At 30.8% G+C, this 23,583-nt stretch overlaps 1 long non-coding RNA gene across 1 annotated transcript; it reads right to left on the bottom strand.

Moving 5' to 3' along the window:
* Nucleotides 1–17,184: 17,184 nt before the first annotated feature.
* Nucleotides 17,185–18,401, bottom strand: LOC133805060 (uncharacterized). Its single transcript, XR_009878816.1, has 5 exons — nucleotides 18,078–18,401; nucleotides 17,783–17,998; nucleotides 17,625–17,717; nucleotides 17,438–17,542; nucleotides 17,185–17,376 (listed from the first exon to the last, which is right to left on the bottom strand). It is a non-coding gene; the product is annotated as an uncharacterized LOC133805060 (long non-coding RNA).
* Between the last annotated feature and the right edge of the window lie 5,182 nt (nucleotides 18,402–23,583).

The following is a 23,583-nucleotide window of genomic DNA, read 5'->3' as shown; positions in this document are numbered from 1 at the left end:
CGAATAACTGGTTACATTTCCCATTTTGTAATACTTCATGGATAAAGTTATAAAATGGGTCAACGTGGCAGGACCTCGCATTTTTTTTACAACAGTTGAGTTATGTTTTACTTAAGACCAATCTGACAGAGAATAGTGTAAACAGGGCAGGGGATTTTTCAATAACACTGGTGTATGTTCCACCCACCGACGACACTGCCATTTTCCCATTCTGAAAGAAGATTAGTAAGGTTGAGCAACTGGTGGTATAGTACGCACACAGTTAGCCGGTTTGTGAAATGGACTCTAACTCATCCGTGGATTCTTGCAATTTGGAGGTCTTCCCCGACAATACAAGACGGCCCTCGTCGTTGGTCGATTATGAAGAATTCACAACTGTCCCCCTTAAATTCCTTCTTAGTAATGCACTGGAGGTTATTAACAATCTCAGGCAGTTGGTTGACCAGCAGAAGCTTGAGCTCTTCCAAAGCAATTGTGACCGCCGTCTCTTGGAAGAGTGTAATAAATCCTTTGAAAATAAGATAAAGTTGTTAGAGGCAGAGCTGGTGGAGAGGACCAATAAATGGGTTGCAGCAACTGAAGAATCGGCATATCAGTACGATACGTGGATGGTTGAAAGAGAAAGGTTAGTGAAAGGCTTGCATGAATTGAAGGCTGAGGCAATGGCCAACTATGAAGCTTGCATTGAGATGAAGATGGGTGTTGTTCTCGGTTCCAGCCTGTTTGGGAGGAGTGATGAGAAATAATCAATTTCGGGGATCACCAACAAAGGCTCCAGTGAACTCTAGGATCCTATCTACAAAATTTTAATTAGTTATTATAATGTATTAATAGCATCTTTGTGTTTACTTCTTATGTGTTTTAAGTGTTGTAAAGATTTAGGGATTATGATGGTAATAGGGAATGGCTAAACCAAAAATATTAAATATTAACGCTTGTTTTTAGGTCTTCTACATTAGTAGTGAGCTCGGATCTATCTCATTCCAATTGATCTACTGAAATGCTTAGCAATGATTTCATTAACATAAACATACTGAATGGTCTAATATAATAACAAGTGTTAGAGATAACATAAATTATGGGCATCACACAATAGTAAGCCTTTATAATAAAACTCTTCACATGGTCAAGTGCAGTGGTCATAATTATTAGGCGGTAGGGACAGCATGAGAAGCAAGAAGACAGTGTATGTAGAGTGGCATGTAGGTATAGGTTATAGTTTCAAGAACTGTGATTGGACTAGTTGTAAGGAGAAAAAAAAAATTAGGTCACTTCACGTTGCCTAGTTAATACAGAGTTGTTGTTATTTTTTATGTGTACAAAATCTCCCTTCCTCCCTATAGTCCACGTGTCACTGGAAATTTAATGAAGACCTTACAGGTTGTTTCAATTGAAGTGTACTGTGTACTCAATTTAACTTAACAAGATAAATGGAAAGGGTACTAAAATTTAGTAATATAAAAGTGGATATTGGTTTAATAATTATAGATAAATTTGTTGAAAAATCTTTAGATGTTTGCTTGTTAAAAAAAAGAGTGACTTTGAAATTATTTGAATAAAAAATAAATGACATAAGTTCTATAGTAATGTGGGGAGTGTTCATAACGTTTTTCGTAACTTATAATAGAATATCACTTAACATAGATTTAGAAAAATATATAAATATACGATATTTTATGTGATTTATAGATTAAAATCTATCTAGTCAACGAGTAAAAATTATTAAAAAATGAATTATGTAAAAGATTTTACAATAAATTTAGAAGAGTATTCTTAGTATAAATTTTAGTGTATTTAGAAATTAATTTTTCCAATCTATTTATAAATTAATTTATAAAATATATTATCTCTTATTTCAGGAAGTTATTATTTAAATTTCAAATAAATACAATTACTTTGATTCATTATCAGATTACAAACCATTGGTTAAACTAGATTATCGACCTCGAACATATCATAAGTGACAAATAATAATATTGTTATATTTTATTGGGATAATTGAGGCGAAATTGCAGAAGTAGTAGATTTGTAACACTTAACTTCCTCTAATTATTACATTATTTTATCGTATATAAATAATAATATACATATATATTTATTATTAAATATTAATATAAAATGTAAAATAGTACTACTTGGTTGTTTTTGCCGTTGCTACATGTACACCCTGATATTCAGCCCGGGTATTTTATGCAGCTTGAGTAAAGCTGGCTAAGAGCAATACTAAGGGACCCAAAAGTTGATATCTCCTCGGCGGAGGTAGTGCGACCCCCCAGTTAATAACACGAGCTGAGGAATATGAAACATTAAAGTACGAGCTGGAGATGGATATAAATTACAACCTCCTGGACACGAGTTGGTATTATATTCAGGTCGGAGTACTCTGACCACCTGCCATGCCCACGAGATTTTGTTAGGGTTGGATACCAAATTTTACCTTTTATTGGTTTGTTTCCCCAATTTTTGTTTGAACGTTGGTTGATGCCAAAGCTTCACTATTAATGAAGTTTAATTAATTTTGAAGGGTATTTCGAAATTCACTTATTATTTTTAAAGCATATTTGCTATTTATTATTAAAACTTTGTACTACTAATTTTAAATAATATTAGTTTTTATAAAATTATTATTTTATAATTAAATATTGTAAAAAGAAGAATTAAAAATCCAATTTAATTAGAAAGAGTTGAAATTTATAAAAAAACTTAATTTTTATTTCAATTATAACTAATTAAATATTTTTGTTTGTAGATAATAATATTTTTGTTAACATACATTTTTAAAAGAATAATAAAAAATTATGACAAAAATTTGAAAGTAATTGAACGTAATCTGTTATAAAGTTCATTAAATAACATTTATTTTCCCTTTATTTTAAATATTATGTGATGGTTTTCAAATATTAACATCAAATTTTAAATATCAGCCACCCATGAGCCCAATAATCCACTTGCAAGCCTGCGTATGACGTGGCATCATTTCCTTCAATTACACTCTTTCAATCAAAGCATATGGACAAGCGACGTCAGTTATCATATTTTTCTAGAGAGGAAGAAGAAGAAAAGAAAGAGAAGGAGATGGAGAGGATTTCGAACCCTAGGAAAGAATCTATCAACTAGTGTTTCACATATGTGCATTTGGATCTTCTCCTCTTCTCTAATCTAAGGTTGACTAAAAAATAATTTATTTTAATATTTAACATTAACATAAATTGAGAAATATTTAAAAAAAAATAAAAAATACCCTAAAAATTTATTACAAATTGAACAGACAATTATCTTTTTTTACGTGAGATGCGAAATGTTGAGAATACAAATTTCGCAAAATATTTATACATAGTATTAAAAAATGAATAAACCCTAAAATAATATTTCATTTACTTTTTGTCGATCTCATTCGTGTCCCAAGCCAATCTGTTGTCATACCTTCATTTGAGGCCTAACACCTCATAAATTAATTTGAGTTTGTAAATGAATTTGGATGGTTTGTTGAATAATTATAAGATTCAATGCAATGTTTGATCTTGTGATATATTTTTTATATTTCAGTTGCATAAGTGAATTTCTAAATTAACATTTTCATACCAATTGTTAATAAAAAAGTGTGTGGTCATAAAAAAATAATAAATACATAGACCACCCTCAGTATATTATACGATTTATTTAATTTACAGGTTATTTTCACTTTCTTTTACAATACTTGTACTAATGTCATAGTTGGCACACATTATTTATCATCTCACACCATTTCAAAATAAACCCCTCTTAAAATTTACAAAAGAATAATATTATGTATAGTCAATGATGATAAACAATAGTATTTTATCTATTATCTGTAGTTGTCATGCTTCATAGTAATTTTTACTCCATAAGCAAGTTTTTATTTAGTTATTTTAATGATGTCAATGTATGAGGGTAGTTATGTCAATTTACACATGGTTATCAGTGTAAATGGTTAGTTAAAAACCAGAGTTATTACTGAATGGTTTAGGCTTATTTTGGACCGTTACACCTATTTTAACAAAGGCCAGGTGTACCTGTTAGGGTTGGGTAGGTTGTCAATTAATTTGTAAGATAAAATATATAGATTTGTCTTCATTCATGGTGGATGTTAACATTTTTTGATCACACATTGTACTCAACTCTTGTGAATCTGGTCTCAAAACTCCATTCCCAACCTTCACGAAGTCATTGTGTAGACTACTTGTACTATCGAAGAGATTCGACATCGGTGGTGGCTGGGTACAAAAATATTATCTAGACAGCGGTGGTCGACGAATACAAGAGCGCAGGAGCCGAACAACTTTGAATCCAATCGTCGGCAAGCAGAAATTGCAGATCTGTTCAAAGGTGTATGTTCATCAAATGAAATCACTTTCATTTTTACTTCATTCATTATTTATTTACTTAAAATCCATTAAACTTAGGGACCTGACAAACCGACCAAAACCATCCACTGTGTTATATATATAAGCATATATCTTCTCCAAACTAATGCAACAAAGTGTAGGAAAACAGAAAGAGGGACACAAGGATGGTATCCTCAAGTAAAAGCCATACGTCATAAATGACAACTTTACTGCACTCCCGAGGTGGGGGTTGGAAAATATGCTTAATTCGTCTTGGATTAGGGAATACATATTTTGCCATGTACAAATCACCAATTTATTTCCACTATTTGTTGTACCATTAGCTTCATTTGTCTCATCGCATTTTGGATTACAATTTTAACTGTCACTTCAATCTAGCTTAAATTTGGTAATCAAATTTATCAAAACACAGAACATGAAAAGAGGAATGACCATGTCCGATGAGCTAAAGATGAAACTGGTCTCCAAGCGTGTATGTAAGTCAGAGACCCCCATCTCCTCCTCCTCCAGCTCTGGCACCACGGATTTCATGGTGGGGGGGTCCGACCACAACTCAGACATCATTGTACACCAAGGACAGCATGACATTCGTAGACAGAACAAATTAAGGAGAAGGAATTCAATGGACACTATCAGATTAAATTCAATGGACCACCTTTCATTTGAGGTAAAACATTTAAGTATATATAGCTCCAATTTCATATAGGCATGTTAGCTGTACAAACACTTGTTCCAACGTATTATTAAAAGTCATTCCTAATCCTTACACCTCTCGTTTGGTTTTACATGTTTCTATTTTTATGCATACAACATAAAATTTGGCCATTTTTATTGGGAAGGTCGGTGTGGATTATTTAAATTATCTTAAAATTGAAATTTTGTATTATTATGAGGACAAAATTAATTTGCATACCATGTCAAGAGAAAGAGATTGATATTGACGGGGCAGGAGATTGTGAACTAATCATCGAATGGTATGCTAAGCTCCCAAATTCAGTAAAAGATAGAGTTAGAGTGACAGGTTTACAGCCTTTAGTGGACGGCATAAACCAATCAGAAATGGATGTTGCACTATTACAAGTACTTGCCGAGAAGTGGTGGGATACAACACATACGTTCATATTCGAGGAATTAGGAGAGATGACATTGACCCCCAAGGATTGTAGTTCAATTTCTGGAATACCAGTGCATGGTAACCCATTGAAAATGGATAGACGCATCCACAAAAAAATAGAACAACTAACAAAGTTAGTAGGACAACCATTAGCAACCATTGGCAGAAGAAGGGTGAAATTGAGTTGGCTATACAAAGCTTACCACAATATGGAACTAAGAAATACTGAATACCATGACATTTTAACTAGGGTCTTCATCCTCGCACTACTTGGGTGCACTTTGTTTGCACGTTCTAATAAGATGGTGCACTTGTACTACTTACCGTGTTTGGCTAGTATAGGAGATATAGGATCTTTCAATTGGGGGGGGGGGGGGGGGGAGCTGCATTGGCTTTTATGTACTAGAAAATGGATGATTTATGTAGACAAAGCACACACTGCATGGGAGGCCTTTGGAAAGCATGGAAGGTAATACAAAATCTCTATATGAGGCATGTTTGTGTTGCCATTTTTCTATTCATCACAGAATGTTGTATAAAACATTAATTTTTTTCTATATTATTGAAACTTAACAAACAGTTTTCTTCTTATAACAGGTTTGGGCAAGGGAATACCTACCATGTGTACGTGTTACACCACAATCGATATCATCAAAAGTCTTTCCACAAAGCCTTCTGTGGAGTAATTGCCCTCCACCAACAATGGGGATTGCGGTCCTGTTGAAGTACTATAGGGAAAAACTAACAAATCTAACATTGGACGAGGTAAAATCAAATGTATGCTATGCTAGCGTATAGACTGTAATTATGAAACCAATTTCACTAAATTTCTAATTTAACCAGGTTGAGCTCTGTCCATGGGGAGATGAACAAATTCAACCTTATTATGTTGACCTAAGTCAGGTAGCCAACTCCAGTCGAATCTTACTAGTTGGCCCGAACGGAGCAGAGTGGTATTTGGGGGAGCGAGTTTCAATGCAAAGTTGTGGAATTTTTCCCAACCGAATACCACAACTACCACCCAAGTCAATGCTTGTTCGAGAAAAACTGGTCATAATTACAAAGCCGTGGTGTTTGTCTGGTAAATCGGCATCAGAATTCTGGGAAGAACAAACAAATGAGAACTGTGAAAAGTACAAAAGAGAAGTTTTGTGTAAAATAACACACCACAAGGTATGTTATTCAATTTAATGATGAAAGTTAAATTCAATATTATAACTCACTTGATATGTGTACTGTGTATTTTTGTATTAAAATAATGTAATCTCACTTTATCTCGCTATGCCACGAACTCCAAACATTATTTATTTTAATTACAGTACAAAAAGACACATCTATGTCTCAGCTGCATCCTTCATTCCAGCATTTCATAAACTTTTTCTGAATACTTAACGCAATCTTATATATTTTTTTTCAAATTCAATATTAGGTAACACAGTTAACACAAAAAACACTTCTACGAAAAATAGATGCGGTTCAAAGAGAGTTAATGCAGCAAATGATTAGAACAACGACTGCCTTGAATAATTACAAGTCCATACTTGAAAATGTCCACGAGGAAATGGTACCTTAAATCAAATAACAATCCACAATATAAGAATATGAATTATATTTTACTCAAAACTAATTGAAATTAATCAAATTGCAGGTTCACTGGACAGGTGAAGAAAGCAAAAGTGATTTCAAAAGGGACAACTAAGGAGATTACAAGGACTCCATCAACAATTCATATACTGGGCCCGTGGGGCAGCAACAACAATAAAATTAATACTCATACATGTTCTTCCTTCACTTTTAGAACATAATTACAATAAGGAAGATGTTGTTTATTAATGGACATTTGTATGTGTACTTTAAAAACAAGTATTGTTTCCCAAATTTTCCAGTTCTGTATTATTTATTAATATGACTACTTGTGCTGAAGTTTTGTATAATAACCAATTTTTGAATCCAAGTAACATCCAAAATTAGTGACTGCTTCCTATAGTTGTTTAACAATTACATGGTTGAAATTTCAGCCACGCATGTGGGTCATTGGATAAGTACAAACATCTAATATTAAATATTTTTCAACAATTTAAAGCCTCAACAACACAAAGCTTTTCCCTAATTTTGTCAATTGAAATTAAGTAACGTTCACTATTATTTCTAAATACAAGCTACTCCAAAGATAGTAGACTGTAAAAACAAAATCAAAATAAGGTATATTAACTTTAAAATAAATGATAAATTGTAATATATTACAAAACTTAAATCAACACATTCATTGATTCCAATATGTTTCAATATCTTCTTTTTCTTCTTCTTTTGCTTCTTCCTTAGCGTAGGTTTGTAACTAATGCATTCTTTGCATTTGATAATTGTGTGTCTATCCACATTACTCACAAAATTACAAAACAAAGTTAACAAACGCAGGACACTTTCTCTATTATAAAATCTCTTCTTTTGTTCAGTGAAGATGTAAAAATTATTGCCCCTATAACATTCCTATCAAACTCCCGCGGTACCTAATACAATTGAAACATTAATAGTTAGTAAAGGTATATTTTCACACAATTTTATTTAAACATTCAGGTACACTAACATATAATGGTCCTATTCGAATAGGTACTCCAGGAACATAGTCATCAACCACATCATCTGCTTCATCACCTAACACTCCCTTCACATATTCTTGTAGAAGCATCCTTGTGACATACACACTGCAATCATAATCAACGCATTTGTATCGATGGGAAATAGGTTCACTTATACTAAATTGTGTAAAACAAAAATCGAATCCATAAACTTTTTTGAATTGTTCACCGAATGCATTGTCCATGGAGCATTGCTGTTAACAAAAGAGAAAAACAAAATTTCAAAATGTGTAAAAAATTGACAGTTCATAAATTTTGAAACATTTGTAAAAAATTAAATTATAATGTGAATCAAAAAACTATACAATATATACAAACCATCGACATAATTATGCCACCACATAATAAATACGAAGGAATGCTGAAGTTATCAAACACATTAACTTTCTTCTCAAACAAATTGATTACTGCTAGAAACCAATGCATTTTAGCAAGCAAAGGCACGTAAACCTGCCAGATAGTCATCAATAAGAATTACTAAAATCTCATATACGAAACCATAAATTCTATTCATAAAAGTAGTCAATTTAACCTTTTCCAACTGATCAACCTCTCCACACCATTCAAACCATGTCTTTTTATTACTTATAGTACTATAACATAAACTGTATGGTCGCTACAAAAAAAGAAAATAAAAAAAACCAAACAATATTGTCATCAACATGGCATACAAAAATAACAACAAAATTATTTTAACTAATACAAACTGATAAAGCTGTCAGGATCCACCAGAATCTCATCTTTTTCCCATTCTTTTCCACTTCAACTACCGATAAAATATCAATCATACAGTTGACAACCTTCAACATTAAAAAATTTGCCACATATTATTTAATGTGAGTATAAGTCTTCATTGACCAACTTCAAAATTAAAAATTTATTTAACATCCTCACTCTTGCGCTGCATAGTTGTTTATCTCCCAAACTCAAAAAATCAGACCTCCGCCCAACTACTTTGTCTCCCAAGAAAACTATCTCCCTTGTAAATGAAAAAATGAGTTCAAATAATTATATCATCTGTTTAAATGATAGCATGTCCAAATATTTAAATATAAACCATTCAAAAGCTTACTCCTGAGGAAATTTTGAGTCCATCACATAGTTCAACAACTTTTTCTCAGAATCGTTCAACAACTCCAAATTTGACCACTTTGTTCGGCTTAAGAGGTCTCCACTAATGCAACAACGATCCAAAGTATACTAAATTCAAACACCACAAATTAAGTAGATTCTAAGATCATTCCAACTAAATGTATTTGTATTGGATTTAGTACATCAAAATCAAAAATATATAATCAACAATACCTTCCCAACAATTTTATCACATTCGCTATCTTCAATGTCATACATATCACAATCAAAACCACTACCTCCAAATTTCAAAACCAATTTCCTTTCATCCTCAAAGTGCCATTTTATTTTTTCATCAGTCGTCGACAATGAAATCCTATCACAACATTTGCTCTCACTAACAATATCTGTAAATTTTTCCAGTTGCATACATAAATCATTCCCTTCTACACAACCATACCAAATATTAGTCAACAACATTTTCTCGCTATGATTAAATACACCACTCTTCTCCCTACCCACTTCAGGATCAAATAAAATCTTATCATTCAATCTATTACCATCAACACCATCAACCTTTAAATCATTCATTTCTAGAGTAAAAGTACCAACATTGGAAGGCTTCTCTCCAATTTCTACACCCAACTCATCGCAAAGAAGCACACTAGGCAACATATCAACTTCGGTTATCTCATTTAAATCAACTAAACAAACCTCCTCCGACTCAAGTTGAACATTTTTAACCCCCCCCCATCAACGGGATCAAGTTTTCGCAAATCCAATTCCACTTGTAATGTTTTAGATTTAGATAACTCAACCTTTCCCAAATTCATCGATGGCGTTCCTACACTAAATTTATCTTCCAAACGACCCACCTCTACCATATCTACATTTCCACCATCCAATTTACTCAATTTCTCACTCACAATGTTACATTCACTCGTTAGCAAAGATGCCTTCTCCAAAAAAACTTCAAAAGAATTGCCCTCTTCTCCTTCTCTAACCTCAGACAAACGAAGCTGGGAAACACCATGTCTAAGAGATGCAATTTCCTGCTTCAATTCCTTCACTTCACTCTCATGTGAATTCAATGCAAACAAGATGTCCCCTGACTTTTTCCTATCCATAGTTGCCTACAATAACAAAGAATTTCTTTCCATAATTATAATTATTATATAATCATTTAAATTGGTTATCGACATTTGCAGATCATCAATGGTGTCACATTAAAATAATAATTACTTCTGAAATATCATCTTCGCCTAACATATTGGTGAAACCCCCAAAATTGAGTAATATATATTAAAGTATCTTTCTAAGAAATTTCTTAACTGTAAGGTCTTGTTTGTATATGTTTAATTTCGAATTTTGAATAAAAAATAAAAACAACTCCAATAAAAAACAAACAATACCTATCTAATTATATTTATGTAGTTTTAATAATATCAAAATATAGTGTGTCAAAAGAAAAAATTAAAATATACTACTAATCGATAAAAAATACTTTTTTAAGCTAATTTTTTTATCAAAATTAATTTAATAATAACTAGTGAAGAATACTCTTTATTCTATTATTAAGTTCTTGTGTAATTTACCATCTACCATCTACCATCTACCATCTAATATCCAATCCAATAAAATTTATGCACAGACAATTAACTTTTGATCAGGATAGTCATATATCTCTTCTATATAAAAAGTGTGTGTAGATAACATAAATTTTTAGTTTTAACAGTTTTTATTTTTTTCCGTTAACTTTAACAGAATATTTTTATATTTAATGATAGATTGTAAACATGACTTAAACTTAGATAAAATTAATTAAATAAACAATTAAACAAATTAGAATAATCTATTTTTTAAAATATTTTACAATGATAATTGTTTAAAATAATAAAATCATATATTTTATAACTTAAATAAAATTTAATTAAACTTAAACTTCACATTTGCTTAGTTTTAAAGTTGTAAACAATGTCTATAATTTTAATAAAAACTGGTTCACTGTTTTTTTTAAATATATATATATATATATAATAGGATGAATTATAATTCTATAGTATATATAAATATTTATATCAATAATCTCTATATATATGACAACTAAACACAATGTTGACATAGATATATATTTATATTGCTACATGACATATATATATGTAAAATACAATAATATTGTAAAAAAATTAATAATAGAAATATAATAAGAATAGAAAAATTCATAGTGTAGACAATAGTATATATGCATCAACTATTTTTAGTTTGTACTGTATCTCACAATGTTCTTTGATGAATTTGATGAAAAAAAGAGTTTCAATCACTTGATAAAAAATAAACTATCACACAAATTTATAAGCTAAAAAAATGTGATATATATGCCTTTATTATTTTAAAATAAATATGATTTAATTATTTAAATTATCATAAAATATCTTTAAAATATCCTATTTTATTAATTAATTTTTTTTGTTTAAGTTTATGTTTGTTCTAGTTTTTGAATTTGGTAATTAAATTTTATTTAAGTTATAAAATATATGATTTTATTATTTTAAAATAATTATCATTGTAAAATATCTCAAAAATATTATCTTTTAATTTTTTTTAATTAATTATTTATTTAATTTTCTTTAAGTTTAAGGATTATGTTTATAATCTACCATTAAATATAAGACTATTCCGTTAAAATTAATGGAAAAAAAAATTCGGTAAAACCAATAATTTCTGTTGTCTATATATTTTTTTATATAGAAGAGATATATCTAGTCGCCCCATACATTGATTATTGATTGTAGAAAACATTTTTATTTATGATATTTATAATTGATGACTAATTAATGACTTCAAGAGTATTATAACAACAAGTGGGGTGACTAAAGGGTCCTTCACCTAGCAGACTATTCCATGGAAAAGAAGACAAGGAAAAGTGACTAAGACGATAGTGAATTATTCATTTATAAATGTAACAATAATTCTTATATTCTCCAATTAAATCTATATATATATGAACTATTTAACGAATTTACATAATCAAAATCGATGTGATATCTAGACCAACAAAGTCTTGCATTTATAACTCTCAAATCAAAGTATAAATCAATACATATAGTCTCAACAAAGACTTTGCGTCTAGAATTAATTTTTCTTAAAATATATAGGTCAAATTTTTTTTATAGGAACTTCACTTTAAGCCCTATTGGTGAGACTCTTCACTGTTCTTGACCCGTAAACAGTTTTTGGTACGATATTTTTTTATAACCGTGTATATTGTAGTTGTTTAGAACATCCTGCAAATTTTTAGAAAATTCTGAATAATTTACAGTACCGAAAACTAGGTTCAAACATGTTGTTTTCCACGCGCATAAAAAAATTTAGTCACGCGTGCAACAATATATTTGAACCTAATCTTCGGTATTGTAAACCATTCAGAATTTTCTGAAAATTGCGTTGATGCTCTAAATAGCTACAATATACACGGTCATAAAAAAAATCCCGCCGAAAACTATTCAAAGATCGAGAACACTGAGAGTCCCACCAGTAGGGCTTAAAGTGAAGCCCCTATAAAAGAATTGTCCTATATATATTTATATAGTAGACGGATGACTTGTATTTGATGTCTACTTTATAAAGCAAGAGACAATATATATATATATATAAATATATCCCTTCTATTATAATAAGTGTGTAGATAACAGAAATTTTTAGTTTTAACAATTTTTTATTTTTTTATTGTAAATTTTAACAGAATATTCTTATATTTAACATAATATTCTTATATTTAACAGTAATTTGTAAATACTTAAGGGGTTGTTTGATATGGGGTAAAGTAAATGTGGGAATGAAAATCTAAATCCCTTCATATGTTTGGTTCAAATTTTAAGGAGGCAAAGTTAATAATTTGTATGAGCCCCACATGTATTTTAAGGGTAAAGTAAATCATTTTGTACACAAGAGTTTAATATTACCTTCATCCTAAGTCTCTCTACACTTTCTAAGGCGACTCAACTACTCAAAACAAACACCCCTTATAATTAAATAATTAAAAAAAATTAAAATATGATATTTTTTAGATATTTTACCATAATAATTATTTAAAAATAATAAATAATTAAATAAATTAAAATATGATATTTTTTAGATATTTTACAATGATAAATATTTTTAAATAATATATAATTAAACAAATTAAAATATGATATTTTAGAGATATTTTACAAGGATAATTATTTAAAAATAATAAAATCATACGTTTTATAAGTTAAATAAAATTTAATAAAACTTAAGTTCAATTATTAGAATAATATCATATTAAACCTATAATATAATCTATTGTGAATTAGCAACAAATTACTTTAAAAAAAACTAGGAAGAAACTTAAATTTAAAATTCACGTATAATATTTAATATTTTATTAAAAATATAATAAATAATCTCTTATTGTCACTTCCAAATTCAAAAATTAGAACAAATATAAACTTAAACAAAAATAAATAACTTATTTAATTAAAATAGGATATTTATTTCAAAATTTATATGACATTAATATAGATTTAATAAAAATAATTAATAAATTTTATAAATAAAACCAAAAAAACGTTACACATTGTTTGTATTTAGTATATATATATATATATAAAACTAGATATATATAAATATATTGCTTGTATCTAGTATATATATATATATTACAAGTTTTTTGTGCAATATATATATATATATATTTTGCTGTATATATGTGTGGTGGTTCACTTTTCATATTGATGTATCTTTCTAAGAAATTTCTTGTTTATATATAAGAACTATTCAAACAACTTCAGAAAGGGGGAAGAGAAAAAAAAAATGGTGACAATGACAGTGAACTACTATTCATTTATAATTTTGAACATTTATTTATGAATGATGTTGATAATTCATCTCGACAATTCCATCAATTGATGTGGGCACTCCATCAACTAGCTCTGTATCAACTCAACTCATCTACAACATTTTTCTCCAAAATAAGAGAGATATAAAAATAATGGAATATTATGCATGGTTAACTAGATTTATAATTTATATATCATGTATGAAAAAGAAAAAAACGTGCATATTGCACTGAGACTTGATATTAAATTGCACCAATAGCGATATGTCATTTCCTTGTAGTGTTGGGCACCACTGGTGCCCTTTCTCAAATTATATTAACTAATATATATATAAATAAAGTATACAAGCAAGTTTAGAGCTTTAAATCAAATATGTTATCTCTACTTCTTTTCATATTTTCTAAAAATATAGCTCACCTACAATTTATACCTTTTATTTATTTTCCATTGTTTCTTACTTCTTTGAAATGTTAACAGTAAAGTAACATTTATATAAATATTATATATAAGTGGTTTTACATGTAAATTGATTGGATAGATAATTTACATGTATATTTTAGAAGAAGAATATAAAAACATAAAATTCATTTCATTCTTAAAACAAAAATCATATTAAGGTAAGCAAACAATCCAATCACCATTAATTAACCTTGACACAACGTTTCATATAAATTTGTTGTCGTATATTCTAGAGACACTAAAATTTATTTTATTGAGAATGATGCTTTTTTTTAAAAAAAAAAATTATCGAAACAATGATGTTAGCCACATTATTTTACATTTATGTAAAATAATGTATAATAATAATAATAATAATAATATTTTAGGTAGATTAGCATAATTATTTAGTAAGTCACTTGTAATTAATTCATGTTATGAATAATTATTAATTATTAGATGGTTTTTGAAAAAAAAGAAAGGAATTTAGATGGTTTTAAATGTATTTGGTGTCTCCATAAATGATACAAAGATTAATACCAAATATTAGAGATATTCTCTAAGAGAGTGTTTGTTTTGAGTAGTTAAGCTGTTTTGGAAAGTGTAGAAAGATTTAGGATGGAGGTAATATTAAATTTTTGTGTACAAAATGTTTTACTTTACCTTTAAAATAGATGTGAGACCTATAAAAATTAATCACTTTACCCTCTTAAAACTTGAACCAAACATAAAAATAGTTTTAGATTCTCATTCCCACTTTCACTTTACCCCATACCAAACACTCCCTAATTGTGCAAGTATAGATAAACTAGAGCAATCTATTATGAGTTTGTGTATGATTTTTAACTAATTACATTGCCTTGCAAAACAATATTTTATGTGTTGTTTCATCAAAATATATTAGTTGTTACCGATAACTACTCATAATTGTATATAAATTTTGGCACAAAAAAATATAACTTTTGAGGACACCAAAAATTCAAACCCTTCTAAAAAGGAAATGGATAAACATGATAATTTTCTGGGTACCCTTCTTACAAGTCATGAGTTAATAATTAATGCACATATGGACATGTGTTGCAAAAACAAAAAGAGGTAGTACTTGAAAAAGAAAATGAGTAATTGTCTATCTAGTCAACATTTTGTCCTTATCTTACTTAATGATATCTCTATGCATTGAAATGAAAGCACAAAACAAACAAGGACATTTCTTGGTAATATATAATTAAAGACAAATTTGTATCAAATTAATTTATAGATTTAAAATTTACTTTGTTTGAAGAGGGAAAGAGAGATAGTGACAAATGATGCATTGCATTGCATACCTTGAGGTGGTGTGATAGGGAAAGAGTAAGGTTTGTGGTGAAATCTTGGAGTGTGACTCTTTTGTTTAGGCCTCTGAGGAAGTAGTTGAAGGAGTAATCGTTGGAGCCACTCCCCACCACAAATAGGTAATCACCCAAAATTTGCTCGCTTTTGCACCCTACTTCGCCCTCGAGTTCCGGCAAAGTTATTTTCTCCAAGTTTCGAATTTGTTCTCGTAGGCTTATTACGTTGCCCTACATAGAAATGGTTAGCCATACAGTGTATTTGTTGTATCAAAATAAACGAAGAGTAATGATATGTGCATTCAAAATATATCTTCAAATATTATACACAGTGATGTAGCAGTTTAGCCTAACCAATCACATTTATTAAAACTGGGACCTGCTGTTTTAAAAAACAGTGACACGTTACTGAGTGTAATGTTTGAGTGCATATTTTAGGTGCACATATCATTACTCATAAACGAATGATGTTTGATAAAAACATAATTAATTACTAGTTATTATAATTTTTTTTTCTTTTTCCACTTTCTCTCCCCTTCCCTAATGCTATAAAAATACATACTTCTTATTAGATAATCTTTGATTTATAAATGTCTGGGTTTTATTTATTTTTTTAGATTTGTGACATTTTTGTCTTGAATGTGAAGACATATTTTGGAAGAGATTTTTTGGTTGGCTGTCTAGCGTTGAGATATTGACTTATTACGTTGGTTGGGTCTATGTTATCACTACAAAAAACAGGGCCTATACCGAGAACAAATGTCCTCGGTATAAGCCTAAATGTCCTCGGTAAAACTTCTACCGAGACAATGTCGTCGATATAAAGTTATCGGTACAGCCGCGTCGGTAAAACAAAACTTCTACCGACGACTTTAAAAATGTTCTCGGTATAAGGTTTACCGAGGACATTGTCCTCGGTAGAAAGTGACAAATGTCCTCGGTAAAACCAACCCCAATTTGTCATCGTACTGGTATATACCGACATCTTGGTAGTATATACCGAGGACAATGTCCTCGGTATAGACTTTTCCCCAATTTTTTTTTATATTTATTTATTTATTTATTTTGAATTAAATATAAAAAAAATAGAATAAAATTAAAACACTTATATTAAAGATATAAATAAAAACATAAGAGTATGTTCGCTGAATCAAAATAAAGAATTGTCTTAAACATGATAATATAATAGTCAATTGTAATAAAATTCATACATAAGTCCTACTGAGTCGGTGCTCCAACATCAGGATCATCGGGTGGTGGTGGGGCAGATTGAGATCCCGGGGTGATACAATGAGTCCGGACATGCTTCTCTAACTGTCGAAGACGCTCTCTCATCTCAGACAACTCTTCATCTCTAGTTTGTGAAGGACGAAAATCAAATGGAGTTCGGTCCCTTATGTTAAGGATACGTCAATATCCTTTCTGGTGGCCCCGTCGTTTTCCGAAGACAGTTTGTACCAAAGATATGTCTTCATCTTCAGGCGCACTCGAAACTGGTGTGGAACTCTCAGTATCAGTTGCCTGTGTCTGCTGTGTGTCGCGGTATGCACGCAATTCCTCCTGTGATACAATGTATAATGTAATTAAAATTTTGAAAAATGTTTAAAAAAACTTAACGTACCCAAGTTTTTTTGGCTGTCTCTGTCACCCACCCTGTGCCTGATTTATGGTGAGTATCCATCCAGCTATCCGGGATGGACTCAAGTTGCCCAGTCTCTAAATTGCGCTATCACGTACATATATTTTTATAAAATTAATAATTAAACGTAAATAAGAAAAATAAACTAAAAAATAATTAATTAACTAACCTTTTTATAGCGTAAGGCTGTGATTGACTGAGAACCTCCATAGCTAAGCTCTTTCAGTTTCCTTCTATTTTCCTTGTTGACCACAGAACGTTTCTGCAAAAAGTTATCGTTAGTAATATATTTAATTAAGATAGTTAAGTTTAGCAAGAAATTAATACCGTAATTTCTGGGCGTCGGAAAAATTCAATTGCTTTTTGTCACTGCGTATCCGTGCAACCACCATAACGATTTTGTGGCCCATTAATCATTAAATGCTCTTTAATATCGTACTTCCAGTCAGAATACTTTTTAGCACACGAAGTATCAATGCCTCTCAAGATCCCAGGCATATGCCCTTCTCCATATCTAGTACGCCCAATATCAAACAAATCATCCTAATTTACAAACATTTATTAGTAAATATGATATATAACATAAAATGAGAATTAACATAAAAATACATAAACTACTTACTTCCAAATGTGCAAGTATTCTTTCTTTCGAGGCATTTGGTACTTTTGACCATTGAGGACAGTCCGGATCTGTGTACTGTCGAACAAGTAATCCGAGCTCTCTTGAGAAATTTGAGCTGTACTCTCCGATCTCTTTATATGTTCTCCCCCGCACATCCCACTCGAGAGGGAGAGGACGCCCCAACTGTTCCCTCTTTTCCCGCGTGTTCAATCCTTTATGGCGTCCACGTTTACTTGGAGGCGCTATTGTATGCAAATTCAATATTTTAAAATTAATATGGATTAATTGTTAAATTTTAAGGAGTATATCAATGTGTAAAGTATTACCTCGTTCACAATCAACTGGGATATTTGACGGTCCACGTGGAGGATCGCATCCTCCACCATCACCCCCGTGAGATTGAGCAATAACATCAGGCATGTCAAATTAATCGATATTAAAATTACATTTATCAGTTAAAAATGACAATATAAAATTATTTATTGTTAAAAATAATTACTTCAACATATTATAAAATTACCACTTAATTATCACTATAATAATCTTCACTATCATCATCGGTTTCTATGTGTTCATCTTCCTCTTCATCATCTTCATATTCAACCTCCTCCTCCTCCTCCACTTCCTCTTCCTCCTCCTCCTCTTCTTCTTCCATTTCCTCCTCCCTCTCCTCCTCAATTGCAACATTATCTATCTCAACAAATTGTAATGGAGCCCCCGTACGTTCAAAGCTGATTTGTGGCAACGGTCCAAGATCAACAAATAATTAGAAATTAGAGGAACTAGTGTCGTGCATAACATCTATTTCTACATCCTCCGCTTGTTCTTCAACTAGTGGGATGTCCCACACATTTCTGTGATGCACTTCTTGGACGACTTTCCAATGAGATTTATTTTTAAGGTCTTCAATGTAGAAAACTTGGTTAGCCTGAGTTGCTAAGATAAATTTATCATCTTTGAAGGCCTCCGAACTGGTTTTGATACTCGTTATGTTTTGCTCAAACTTTAATCCTGAAGACCGATTAGTGTCAAACCATTTGCACTTAAATAATACAACAGAGCAACCAGAAAGATAAGACATCACTAAAATTTCTTCCAACTGGCCGTAATAAGTACTATTTTCGACACCCGCTACAGAGACTCCACTATTTTGAGTTTTGCGATTCTTGTCCCTGTCATAACACAAAAATCTTACTCCATTTACAACACACCCAGGGTACGACGCAACACGAGTTGAAGAACCGTTTGCTAAAGAGATTAATTCTTCATCTACTTCCAAGGATCCTGTTTGTCGAAGATGATAAATCTTATTATAAAACCAATTAGGAAATTCCTCTCTATGTAATTGGTCTAGGTTTTCAACACCTCTAGTCTGTAGAATTTCCCTATGCTCTCTGCAAAAAACAAAAAAAAACAAATTTAAGAGCTACTAATAAGTGTTATAATAAACATGCAATGAAATGATGAACTACTTTAATTACTTACCGAAGATATGGCAAGATCTCATTGCAGTTGTTTAGAATATACCAATCCGCTATTTTCTTCACTTCATCTTCCAAAATTGTCAATGATTTCTTACCAATTGGACGACCCTGAGATCGAAAGACCGACATCTTTTTAAGTGATGGACCAACATCTACATTTCGGTTTGGACGATTGAACTTTGTCTCAACACCTTTCAAGTACATGGAGCAAAATGTTAATGCCTCATCAACCACATATCCTTCTGCTATTGACCCCTCTGGACGTGCTTTGTTACGGACATAATTCTTCAATTTTTTCATATACCTTTCAAAAGGATACATCCACCTCATGTGAACCGGTCCTCTAAGTATTGCTTCTTCCGGTAAATGTATTAGTAGATGGACCATGATATCGAAAAAAGCAGGTGGGAAAATATTCTCTAACTTGCAAACAATCTCAACAATTGAAGTTTTGACTTTTTCTAAATCTGAGACTTTTAGAGTTCTCGCACAAATGAGCTTGAAGAAAGTGCATAACTCAATAATAGTTGTACTCATTGATTTCTCTAGGAATGCATGCACACCAACTGGCAAAAGGTGTTGCATAATGACGTGACAATCATGCGATTTCAAACCAGTTATCTTATTGTCATTATCAATCACATTTTTCCTTAGGTTAGATCCAAAACCATCTGGAAACTTCACTGATTTAAGAAATCGACAAAACTTTTGGCGATCTTCAACAGTGAAAGTGAATTTGGCCGTAGGCTTTTGTATCCGACCATTCAACTTCCTCAGCTGTAACTCTGGTCTCATCTTCATCTTCTCCAAGTCTACTCTGGCACTAACTGTGTCTTTGGTCTTATTCTCCAGCCCAACTATTGTGCCTACTAAACTGTCGCACACATTTTTCTCAACATGCATAACATCTAGATTGTGTCGCAACATTATGTTGGCCCAATATGGGAGCTCAAAAAATATACTTTTTTTCCGCCAACCAACTTGCTCTTTTGTACGCTTTCTTTTTTGGCCGCCATAACTGACATGCTTACGAGGAAGAGAATCAGGTATAAAACTCATTTGTGTGAACATTTCTTGCATGGTTAATGGCTTTGGTGGTAATCTTTTTTCAACGACACCATATGTCTTCTTGTCCCTTCTAATGGCATGTTTGATTGGTAAAAATTGTCTATGACCATAAAAAGCAACCTTCTTTTGTAAACGAATAGATGGTGTTGCCACATTGCAAGTAGAGCAAGCATGATAACCTTGGGCAGTCCATCCAGAAAGGCTACTCCTTGCTGGGTAATCGTTTATAGTCCACATCAAAGCTGCCCGAAGAGTGAAGAAACTGCCATCGACTGCATCTCGAGTCTGTACACCAGTCACCCATAATTCTTTTAACTCATCAATCAATGGTCTTAAGAAAACATCAAAATCTTTTCCTGGCGAATGAGGTCCCGGAATTAATAAACTCAACATGAAATTAGTTTCTCTCATGCACAACCATGGTGGCAAGTTATATGTCGTCAACACTACCGGCCACACACTATAAGACAGACTCGTATTACCAAAGGGATTGAATCCATCTGCAGCCAATCCAAGCTGCACATTCCTGGGTTCCATTGCAAATGTTGGATTATTTCGGTCAAAGTCCTTCCAAGCTTTCCCATCAGCAAGATGACGCAATACACCATCTTCTTTTATACGTTGCTCGTGATGCCATCTCATATGTTGAGCAATGTGCCTCGATGCATATTTTCACATTAACCTAGGGGTTAAAGGAAAATAATGCATCACTTTATGAGGCACTTTCTTTCCCTTGGTGTTCTTGTCCACCCATCGATCCTCTCCACAAACAGGACATTTGCTTTTTCCAGCATGTTCTTTCCAAAACAGTGCGCAATCATGCTTGCAGACATGGATTGACTCGTAGCCCAATCCAAGTTTCCGCAACAACCTTTTCACTGCATAGTGCGATTTTGGAAGCTTATTTGGGGCTGGAAATGCATCATGTAACAACTCCAGCATTCCATCACATATTTTGTTGGGAATTTTTCCCAACTCTTTGAAATGCATAAACTTCACTAGGAAATTCAATGATGTGTAATTTTGACACCCGGGGAATAATGGAGCCTCGATCTCAGCAAACAAATCGTTATAATGTTGCCCACTCCTGTAGTCTGTTGTAGGTATCTCTTGACCGCGCTCATTCTCCGCTTGTTCGTCATTGTCATTTTGCATAAGATCAGTGAGAACATCCATCATTTCATCTTCATCATTTTGATCTATCCGAGCTCTCATTGGTATTATTTCATCCTCTCCATGCCAATGCCAATTGGTATATTTCAGTAGAAAACCATTTACAAAAAGATGATTTTCTAATACATCAATCGTCTGAAATTCAACGTTGACACACCTCCTACACGGACATTTCACCAATCCCCTTGAGTCAACGCACTGCCGAGCTCTCTGGAGAAAATCCATCACACCAGCCTCATACTCATCGGATAATCGATCTGTCAAATTAATCCAACTCTTGTCGATCGACATTGTATGAATGTAGCACTGCACGGAACAATAATCATCAAACTTACAATCAATTTGTGTGTATCCTAATTCAGAGAGAGGCAAATGTAAGAGTCTTCAATGACTCACCCTCTCTAAACGGGTCTAAGGCTTCTTGTGATGAACACTAAAAAAATATAATATTATCACTAGGTGATAATAACACTATTATATCTTTGGTAATAATTTCTTATTACCAAAGAAAAAAGCAAATATAATTAAATATGTTTTTTTAATGTCTTATGCTTTTTGAAGTTAATTATGTTGTTTTATGATATCTAACTATAATATATTTCAGTGTAAATATTATTAAAATTATTTAAATTTGACATATTAATTTAGTATTTATTCAATTACATATTTTACTTTTGCTTTATTGAATAGTTTTATTAATTTAAACAAAATTTCTAAAATTTGTTTAAAATTTATTTAACTACTTTAGGATTTAATTATTACTTAAATTATTTAATTAATTTTTATTTTTATTAAAATTTAGTTGCATAATGTTAATGTTAATTTTTTTTAATGTTAATTTTAAAATATATTATTTATATAAGAAAAAAATTATTCAAAAATTGAAAAAAAAAATAAAAAAATACAGAAAAATTAAAAACAACTAACAAATATTATTAAAAACATATTTTTTTAATTTTAATTTTAGTAATGATTAAAACTAACAAATATTAAATTTAATTTTTTTAATTTTAATTTTAATAATGGTTTTCTAATAATATATTTGTTAATTTTATTTAATCGGAACTAACACATATTATTTTTTTACATATTAATTTAGTATTTATTTAATTACATATTTTACTTATGCTTTATTGAATAGTTTTATTAATTTAAACAAAATTTCTAAAATTTGTTTAAAATTTATTTAACTACTTTAGGATTTAATTATTACTTAAATTATTTAATACACATAAAATTCACCAAAACAACATAGAATTTATTTTAAAAAAAATACTAATTAATCATATAACAATTTTCTAATTCCTAATATCATTTTTACTAATACTTATTTTGAAAACCTAAAAATAAATACATTCTATCTAATATAATAATTTCAGATTTTTATTAAAATTAATATTATATTATTTATATAAAAAAACATAAATTATTCAAAAATTGAAAAAAAATTAAAAAAATACAGAAAAATTAAAAAAAACTTACCAATGCCTTCAATATCTTGCTAGCAATCTCTTTAGTCCAACAAAAACCGAATACCCAACCTTCAAACAAAAATTACAAAATTTCATTATACAATTTCATAAATATATATATATAAAATGAATAAATCGTTAGAATTACTTTAAGAATTATGTTATACCCAGATTTCGAGCCATAGTAAATATGACCTCGAAAGCTGAGTCTGCATTAAATGGTCTCGTGAGGGTTAGGGTATGCTCTACGATTGTAAACCGAGCCTGCAAAGTATGATACATGACCTCGAATGTACTGACCTCGAAATG

Source organism: Humulus lupulus, chromosome X (genome assembly GCF_963169125.1).
Source record: "Humulus lupulus chromosome X, drHumLupu1.1, whole genome shotgun sequence".
Taxonomy (NCBI): Eukaryota; Viridiplantae; Streptophyta; class Magnoliopsida; order Rosales; family Cannabaceae; genus Humulus; species Humulus lupulus.
This window is presented reverse-complemented; position numbering and strand designations above follow the sequence as displayed.